Here is a 10817-nt window from a genome sequence, read left to right as displayed (position 1 = left end):
GTACCATGCAACTACTTTTGTTAGGATTTCTTTTGTTGATTCACTTCAAAAAATTCCTTTCTGTTATCTTTAATTCCACTTGTCACAGATTTCCATTGTGTCCTTTTGCTTCCCTTATCAATTTCCTTCACTTCCTAGATCTTCATGTATATTCAGTTCATATCAACTTCTTTTTACTTGTGTTATATATATAATCTGTATTTTGAAGCTCATATATCTCACAAGCACCTAGTCCTTTGATACTAGTAAACAAATAAGGAGAAACAGTAGCTTATCCATATTTAAAATTGCAATTCTTTTCCAGTGTGCATGTCTGATTTTGGTCCTCATCTTCAAATGTAAGTTAAATATATATATATTATATATATATATATATATATCTGCTTCATAGTGTCATATGAGGTCTGAATCTGAGGTAGAATTTCCCACCAGATTTGAAGGAAATTAAACAAATTGTTAATAAGTTATGAGATCTTGAATGTGTGTGTCTTCATCAGAATAATAAAAAAAAAGTTAAGATTTGTTTTTGCTGAGCAGAAAAGAAATGGGAAAGAGATAGACAAAATACTTTGTAGGATGCACATGTATGAGATCAATGCACAACACTGTGTTCCTCTGAGAAGATGCTGACTTGTCCTGCTTTACGTTGACAGTTCACCAGGACACAGAAGTCCTCACTCAGTGAGGTCTGCATAAGGTGAAGGAAATAAAAACACTAAAGGCAGTACTTCAGGGATCCATCTGTTTTGGAATGAATGAGTACCTGGAATGATAGTCTGGAGATGGGACTGCGCAGGCCGAGACGCATCTTGGGGAGGGCTAGAAGGGATCAAGGAGCTCAGTCCTAGAGACTGAAGGACACTTTTCTTCTGCATCACAATCTGGCTTTACCCAGTACTGGTCAGGGCAGCTGCTGTCACTCACATGATACCATATTCCAGATGGCAATAAAGGGGCAGACAAAAGCAAGGACCCTTCGATCCACTTTATTTATCTACCTCTGAAAGTTATTTATTTCTTCAACAATGGTGATCCCCCAAATAAAAACATCTAATAATAATATCAAGCTAAAACCAGAAATCAGCTCATAGACAAGAAGTTACTGATGTCAGAACTGCCCCAGTTTGCCCAGCCAGATAACTAGCTCTTGCTTAGTCTAATGGGGATAAAGGGAGTAGGTATTCCATCTTCTGGGAAGCCCATCCTCCGAGAGGATGGAATAACCTACCGCACTTACAGGGGGAGTGCTTAAGCAACAGTACCATGTTCTCACTATTACTTTCTTCCTCCTTCCCCATTATTCCTTTTCTACAAAACACTGAAAACTTTTCTGCAGAGTGGGATAGTTTCAACAGTGCAACTGAAGATGACCTGTGCTCTCCCTTCTCTGTACATCCCATGCATACAGGATACGAGGCTGCGCACCGTAAAGCCAAGCTCAGGTTAAACCGGTATCTCCAGGTTTCTGAATTAGTACTGTTAAGAATTATTTTATTATCTGAAAGGGAGAAATGCATATTTTATAAGAGTGGTTGTGACTGCAGATTTCAGGGTTGCTACTGTGTTATCAGATGTGAACCAGCATCTAACATGTCAAGCCCAGTAAGGGACTTCGGTGGAGGAAACTCAACTGGTGAAGTCTCAATGGCTTTATGATGCCTGGATGCTCAGCCATGCCCAGGCAACAGACTTTAGTCCCCCATATAAATTTTATGGCCAAACCACAATCATGCTTAGTGTCTCAGATGCTCCTGTGGTTTCTGCAGGCTTTTCTGGATCACTCTCCACTTCTGGGACCAGGCACCCAAGTCTTTTGCTGAATTTGTCTTCTGGTGTCGATAATAGTGTATCCCCAGCTGCACTCAGCATTGGGTCTGACAGAAAAGCTGCCAGCAATTGCTCAGCAGACACTTTTGCTGAGCTTGCTGTTAACTGAGTCCTCCAGAGTATTGTACAGTTTTTCTCAATGTAATAATTAGGATTCTTTGGACCAGTAGGACAAGCTGATTGCCATTAGCAGTGCCTTTTTCTCCCTGTTACCACATGTGCACTAGTGTTTGTTTTCGTTATTGTAAAAGTAAAGTATGATTGCATATTCCTCCTCTTCTTTTGACCCTAATGCTCAGCTTGCCCCTGAATTTTGATATCCCCCTACATTTCATAGTCTTTGATCTAGCCACCTAAAATTAGGGAACACCTAGGATCACAGCATCCAGAGCTCCATGTTAAGAAATTAATTTGGAGAGCAAAGACTTCCTCCTTCCCTCAGTTTTATCACTTCGGCAGAAAGACAAGTGAGTTCACAGCGAAGGATGTGATTCAAGTTTCTATGACTCCTTATGATACCTTTCTGTGAGCTGTGCTTTGGTCCAGCCTTGTGCTGAATTTCCATCCCTTGGAAGTGAAGGTACAAATAAGGCTGCTGTAGAACCTTCAGCTTCATCCTGATATACAGCAGTGCTCCATAGCCAGGTATACAGGAAAAATACTTGGGAACCAAGTCTTGCAACCCTTACCATAGGCATAATTTCACCCGAGCTTTAGATACCTTATACTTTCATGAGATCTTCATTTATACACAAATCACACAGGAACTAGAATAAAAGATTACTCTGTAATCTTCTCATCTGACTGACAGCATGGTGTGCAGTTCATCACCACAGCAGCATCCTCCTGTTGCCCTGTTCTGTGTTTGCAAAATGCTTAAAGGACTTTCATTCCTAGATGACTTAATATGATATTGATCTCTGATTTTTCATACAGCTCACTAAACTGATTGTTGTTTTTCTTTGTCAGTGTTATTAGCAACAGCAAGGGATTTTATTACCTGCTGGCTACTGTCAGTCATCAGGCAGAGAAAATAAGCTATTCACACTTACTTCTTGTTAAGCATGACATATGTTAACAATATTTGGCAAAAATGTTCTATTTTTTTCTGGTTTTGTTTCTGTTCTATATTTACCAGAAAGTGCCACCCTTTTTATTACTGCATCTTCCTCGTGACTCTTTTTTTACAGCAGATGAGTACTTTAAAATCAGAAGAACTTGCATCTAATCAAAAGAGAAACTGCTATGAACTTCCTATTCTAATGAAACCCTGAAATCAACACTTTACTAAACAAAAGAGGAACAGGTAAACAGATAATTTTGTTAGCTGGTCAGAAAGATACTTTTAGTAAGCACTAGGGAAAGCACAATTGGAGATTTCTCTAGACACCATTGCAGAGAGGTCAATAAAGAGATTTTCTTCATATACTGAAAATAAAAAAGTGGATGCATTTAATATGTTAATAAGTACAAGATTAACATTACATAAACCTTAAATGATGACATAGTTGTCTCATTTCCAAAGATATGGTTGTCACTGTATTGATACTTTTCTCATATGAATATGTCTCAATGAGCAGCAAAATTAACATCGAAGAGCTTTTGTCTCATGGGCATCTAATGTAAGGGTGATTCCTCCAACCCAATGATGAACTGAGCAAAGGTTTAAATACAATATAGAAATCAGGGCCTTTTGACTTTGTCTGGTGTGTGGGCAGAAAATGGAGACTAGAGCAGCCTAAATACACAGTTTACAGGGAATTCACATAACCTAACATGCTGCAGACTTCTACACTGGAGCTTGTTGTCTGACCTTGCTTTTCTGTTCCTGGAAAGGAAGAGGCACTTCTAAGGACAGAATGATTCATGTCACCACAAAGTAGGCCATGAAAATAGATGAGAGAAATCACATCCCAAACAAGTCTGTTTCTCTCTATTAACTACAAGAGCCCACCATGACTAAGGCAGATACAGACATCTCTGTGGCAGACATACAGAGATAGTGGACCTTCATGCTCTGCTTGTTTAGGGGAGGGTAACACTGATGATTTCTTAAGGAAACCAGGTGTATGCCCACATGTGTTCCTTTGATTGTATATTTCTCACTTGCAGGTAGTTTCTGAATCTATTTACCAATTTCTATGATTCTGTGTTGCTAGTTTCAACATAATGTGGCAAAGAACAATGGTCTGAAAGACGTTTGGATTCTCAAGCAGTTGAAAATTTTTATCATTCTTTACTTTGGTATTATTCTCCCCCTGTCCCCAGAGACTACTGCTTTACTTTTATAAGTAAAGATTTCCTAACTGAAACTGCTATGAATGATGCTCAGAGTTTGCCTAGTAGAAAAGCATGCTTATGCGCTGTTCTTCTAATTCTCATTTGGGATACCTCCCTGACATTTTTGAAGATACCCACTCCTCTGCTTTACCTTTAGCTGGCACACAGGTCAGCTTATGCTTCTACAGTTCATAGGACAGAATTCGTCCTGCAAAATTTCGGTGGTGTCTATTTTACTTACTATTTTTTATTTTAATTTCCTGCCTGTTGTTCCCCTTGACTGTTGATATTTCAGGTAGATGAGTAGCAACATTGACTGGAAAAACTGAGTTGTGAAGTAGAGAGAAAAATGAGGAGACACATAGTAATATTTTTAAACTGTATAAAAGATGTTGAAAGAGGTCAGGATTAATGGGCTTAAATTAATGAGATTCCAGTTAGACATCTGGGAAACATTTCCAGAAGTAAAGTGGTAGATTAAGTTGCCTAGGGAGGCTGTAAGAGCTCCATCAATGGAAGTTTTTAAGAACAGGTTGAACAAACCTCTGCCAGGATTGGTGCACTTATAACTGATCCTGCCCTGAGGAGTCTATTAAATTTGCGTGAATTATGGTCCCCATTCACAGAAGTTATATTAATACCACAAGAGTGTCATGATGCAAAAGACACACAGCAGAAGGCAATAGAGGCTTATCAGGAGGTAACACTACTGCACTGCTGAAGTTATGCCTTGCTTTCTCCTCTTTGTCTTCCACCTGGCTCCTCTCTTTCCCCAACAAAACATGGGAATGCGATGCAACCCCTGAGAGCATGGGATCAGAGAGGAGGGATGTGCCCTGCACAGGGAAGGAAGAGGATGAGACTTTTTGGTGTTTTACAGCTATGCTTCCTTGGTGACTTCTTCCTTCCCCACTATTTACTCTAGCTATATCTTAATCATGAGGCTTGGGAAACTAGTCATTTCCCAGATCTGGATGCATACTCCAGCCAAGTCCTTTATTCACTGCCAGGACAAGAGCCTTTTCCTTCTCTGCCCCAGGAAACCTGAGCCTCAGGTCAGCAAGAAAGACTGAGTCTGCCAACAAGTTCCTCTCTCTGAACACAAATGATGTCAGGGCCATGGTATCTTTCAGTAGGATTCTTTCTTCTTGTTCACTTCTCCTTCCCATCTGATTTGCATTCTTTCAGGTCTTTATCCTGATCCACTTCTTATTCCTCTCCTTCTTCTTCTTAGTTACCTCCTCATTTGCCAGTTATAATTTTTCTTGCCCCATTTTCCCTCTCTTTGAATATCTCCTTCTTCTATCCAAAGCCAGTTTGCTTCCTAGTTATGTATTTCTTCTTTCAGAACTAAATCCCCTCATTCTGAATTAGACTAGTTCAGGATAATTGAATTAAAGTAAGATCTATGTAAATACAGAGAACTGTGGAGGTTTGCTGTTATTTATTACAATAATTAGAAAAAAACCCGTGCCTTTGATTGAATTAGGTAAGTTTCATTGCCTGAATCCTCTTCCCTCTGCAGCCTGCCATGGTCCACCATGCAACCCTGTGACAAAATTATCAGATTTTGTGTTTGTGTCATTTTGAAACAAGTTATAAGGCTGTGTTTTTTTTCCTGGAAAAGTTTTGCTCTCAGACTCAAAGTAAACAACATACTTAGGCCAATATTTACCACCTCTTATATGGACTAATTATTTTATAATCAGAACATGCATATCTCAGCCAAAAATCTTAATTCTCTAAATACATTCTTTGGTAGAAAATATCCTACTCCATTGCTCTGTAAATTATTTCACAAAATATGAAAGTAGTGACACACAGCTATACACATAAATTTATATAAACTTTGTTTAATAAACATATATGTAACTCAAGGACTAATTAGGAGAGACAGAAGAAAAAATAAAGGTAAACATATATTGAGAGAAAACACAGCAAGGTGGTCACCTATCACTGGAACTGTAAAATTTAGAGAAGGGGTAAATTAAATAGCGTCAAACCTAGGGATACTTATTAAGCCATCAGCGGGGAGCAAGATGATGATGTCACACCTAGCAGAGGGAGGAAGACTCATGTAAAGTTGGATGAGATCCAGTTTGTGCTGTAGATTTATGCAGTTAATTTTGTCCCTTGACTGCATTCAGATGAGCATTTCTCCTCGACATACACCAAGAAAATTGCTGCATTATAGCTGTGTTAATGGTAATCAGCATGCTAATGAGCACCAGAAGGTCGTTACAGAAAAGAGAGGTTCAAAGATGTATAACCTAGAGGAGAAGATGAAGTAAATCTTTAGGGAATGCAAGTGCCTTGTTTGTAGGTCATAGATTATTTGTTTTGGTCATTGTAGAGCACAGGGAGTTTAATTTAAGGACAGAAAAAGATTAAGCTTTTTGAATTTTAGGAGCAGCATAACTTAATTAAATATATGCCTATGAAGTAGACAGCAAACAGCACTCAATTGTTTTTATTCTATTCTAATGTGTTCCTTGATAGAGATTATGCAAGTGTAGTTTATGTCTTTCATGACATGAATCTAACACTTATTCATGCTTAATATAAAATCAGAATATAACTACATTTACAGCATTTTGTATTTTGCTAATGACACAGAGTAAAAGAGGAAAGGTTTTGCAGAAAGAAAATCAGAGCAAGCATGTCAAAATATAAAGTGAACATTAAAAGGGAGTAAAATCAGAGGAAAACAAAAATCTATCAATGTGTAGAGAGATGTCAGTGAGATAAAAGAAACCATGCAAAATAGTAGTTATAAAATTAGTAAAAAGTTGAATATCAGTTACATAAATATCATAGGGAGCATGCAAAATGCTAAATTGGTAAATATCTTCCTATTTAATTCAAGTTTCTATTTCTGTTTCAAAAGGTTAATGTGCTCCCTGTTACTCAGAAAAGAACATGTGTATGCATTTGGATGGTTTTCTCAGACAGAAAATGAGACTGAATAAGGACTACATATGTTTTAGGAGAAGCCCTCGGAGAGGGGAAGACCTTACAGAAATACAGAGAGAATAAGTTTATAGGAGGTGTAACACCTCCTATAATCTAGGCAGACCAGATTTGGATGTAGATCTTCCAAAAAAACCAACCCCCATTTGGCAACTAGCTGAAGCAGTTGAAGTTCAAAGGAGAACTACATCTCTGAGATCCAGCAGGAAAAATAGGAACACAGGTTTTAAAAGGACATTTGCATTTAGGTGGTTGAACAGGGCACACCAAACTTTTCTGGAACTCTAGAAGCTAGAATATTAGAGAAGCAAACACCAGCCCAAACAAGCCCTCCCACCCCACCTTTTTCTTTTTTTTTTTGTCCCTTTGTTGATGGGTCTTAGAGGGAAAAAAATTAATTAACTTTTGAATCACAAAACAATCCTATCTTGAGCTGTGGGGAAAAAATCCACACACTTGTACAAAGGTATCGGTAAGCTGTACTGGACAACTAGAAACTGTCCAGCTCAGAGTCTGCATCTCTACCTACCAGTGCCTAAAACTCATCTTACATCCTACAACAAAAAGGTTTTAATCCCTTCCAAGAGTCATGTCTGTTTTATAAATGCTCTAAGATAATTCTAATCCTTCTTCTAAAAACTAGGGCTGCCTTGAAGTCTGATGCTTCCTGTGAGGATCAGTTCCACCAGCTAAAAGCACATCAGCCCTACTAGTTTTTACCTTTTGAAAAATCTGTTGGCATTATTTAGGCCTCCTTATAGTAAATAGAGATGAGTTGGTATTTCCAGGAGGTGGACTCACCCTAAAGTAGACGCAGAGGACACAACAAGGTTACCACAAAAGGCAATCCAGGTTTGAAATGCTCTACATCCCAGAGTCACCTGCGCCAGGTTGGTTAGGCAGGAGCTAGGGGAGACAGAGGTCCTTTTGAAATGGCACCTGGAGACCAGGCGAGCACCTCAGGGCATCCGATTTACACGTGGACAACCAAATTGAGGTGCAGCTGCTCACGATGAGCTGTCATCTAGGAGCACCTATCTCCATCCTGCAATTGCAGAAGGTGGTTTGCAATAGCAGCCTGCCTCTTAGGCTGTTTAAAATAAGAGGGGAAATATTTTAACTGCCCATAGTTTACAAAAATTAAACTTTCTTCTTCAGAGGACTTTGGGCTGTCTTCCTGCAAGTACCTTTCAAAGTTATGAGAAGGTTGAGCTTCCCACGTATTTTCTGACGACGCTATGCGGTAGTCACTTTCTGTTCTCTTCCTCTCAGAAGTAACCAGAACAAAAATGGTGCAATGGAAGATTGCTCCAAAAAACTGCAATATTGACTGGAGCACTGTGTGTTATTTGTCTTCCCAGACAGAAGAAACAGCAATGGAATCAAGTGAAAATCTGCAGAGTAACAAGTATAATGGCAAAATAATGCAAGAAAAGGTGAGAGAAAAGCCATAGAACAGAGATCAGGTATGGGGTGATGGATATGGCATCTCATATAATCCCAAGATAAGACAGTGCTCAGAGCAATGGACAAACAAAAGAAGTGAATAAATATATAGTGTGCCAAACAAACAGAAAGTTGCATAAAGTCAGGATGACTGATTGCAGTAGTTGTTGAAGGACAGTCAAATTACCTTGGGGAAAATTTTTTAAAATGGTTTACCATGTGTCAAAGACCCTATCAAGGACAGATACAGACTCAAGAGACAGGTGGATTCAGTTGCATAAACTTGGTATGCTGCTGGTAGTTCCCTTAGGGTATTAACGCCACTGCACCTGCGCAGCTGACAGATAAGGCACGGGACCTGTGGGAAAGCTAAGTCTGCCTGAGGTACAACCGAGGTGGTAATACAGGACTGTGTTTCAGCTATTGTACCTCATCCTGCAGAATAAAGGCGAAGTTTGAGATGATGGAAGTCTGTCAGAGAATGCATAAGGCCTAGGAGGAACTGAGATCAAAGAGCATCTTATGAAGCTGAACCACAAACATAAAAAAGGGATAAGTTAAATAGGTTGCATAGGTTGCACACATACTGACTACGTGGAGCACCCCAAGTATTAGCGCTCCCAACATAGGTGTTTGAGTGACGTGTCCACATTTATGTTTTACTCTTTTTTTATGTCCTGAACATAGGCAGACCTAACAAAGGAAGCTGAAAGAACTGAAGCACAGCATTTGAAGGTCTCTGCCAGTCACCTGAAAAGCCAAGGGACTGAATTATTTCTTTAACAACTTTCTTGGATAATTTTGCTTTTTTACCTATAGCATGTCCCTGAAGGAAAGCGTGAATTAGGAACGTTTCTGCTTCCTTGTACAGAGGGAATATTGACTGAGTTGTTAAGGTTTACTTTCTATGGGAAATTAGACATGCTGGTAGGATTTGGCAGTTTTCCACAGACATAGGAAAAACTAATGCTACCTTTTAACAGCTGCCTTTTGGAATATAAGCTAATCAGCTCCTCAGGTATTTCATCATACACTGAACGCCTTATTAAGATGTCTCCCAGGAAAGGAATTATTAAAGGGCATAGTATTTGTGGCAGGCAAAGTGCTATTCCATGAGCGATCATGGTGAATACTACACAGTGTAAATAGGAGCCCAAAAGAACATTAAAGTGTGCAACTGATTTTCACAGAACTCTCTAATCCATTATGGATAACAAATTAAAAATGTTAATACAAATTTCAAAATTCAGATTTTTTTTCCCACTAGTCCCTAAAGAATAAGATAATAACTTTGAGCTAACAACCTAAGTGTTTTTATTTAAACGGAAGTGATGTAGTTATGAGAAACACTCTACAAAAATGCCAAAACTTGACAAATCTAAAATTCACGGCCAGTCAAAAAAGCTGAAGGATACACTGAGTTTTAAAACAGACAAGAATATTGAATCACTGAAAAGTTATGAATCTTAATGGACTGTAAAAATATTTCCTAGAAGAAATATTTTCTTCCAGATTAGGCATATCAAAGCAAAAATTGTTTCTCATGATATACAAGGATGAAAATAGAAACAAAACCCTTCAAGAATAGGCTGCCACTGGACACTGCCAAAACATTAATAATAGGTTGAAATATCTCTAGATACAAATTTTTCATCTAGACAGTGCATACTATGTATTATGAGATACTGTTTAAAGTAATTATTAAAGCATTTCATGCTTCCCACAAAAAATAATGTTCCCCATTGCGATCATCACTATATTTTGATCAATTTCTCACAAAGTGTGTGTGGTCACAGTTTCCTGTCTTTATAGTCATAAAGAGAAGGAAGCAGAAGATTAACATTTCTGATGGCAAAAAATTAGCAGTACGATGTGCTGAGAAGAAAAGCACATTGGAAGGAAATTAAATTAAACCAGTCAGAATTTACCTGATTTTAAATTAGGGGTGGGATTCTGGGCCTAATTTAGTTGTCAATACATTGACCTCCAATGATGTTTGAGAGACCTGGTGTTTTCCACCTCACCTCAAGCTGCTACTCCAGAGGAGGACACATCTATCGTAGATTTTATGTCATATCTGCCAGCACTGTGTGGATGTGTGAGATTTTTTTATGGCATCTGACATGTAGATAGTTTCTTTTTTATGGCATCTGAAATGTAGATAGTTTCCTTTGTGATGGCAACTGGTTTGAACCTCTATATTTCTGATTCAGTTGCTTAAACAGGGACATCTAGGGGCATTTGAGATGCCCCAATGTACCCTATCCAACTTCCCAGTTGTTGCATGGGCATCC

Source organism: Haliaeetus albicilla, chromosome 15 (assembly GCF_947461875.1).
Source record: "Haliaeetus albicilla chromosome 15, bHalAlb1.1, whole genome shotgun sequence".
Lineage (NCBI taxonomy): Eukaryota > Metazoa > Chordata > Aves > Accipitriformes > Accipitridae > Haliaeetus > Haliaeetus albicilla.
The sequence above is the reverse complement of the archived record's forward strand: the minus strand, read 5'-3'. Positions refer to the sequence as shown.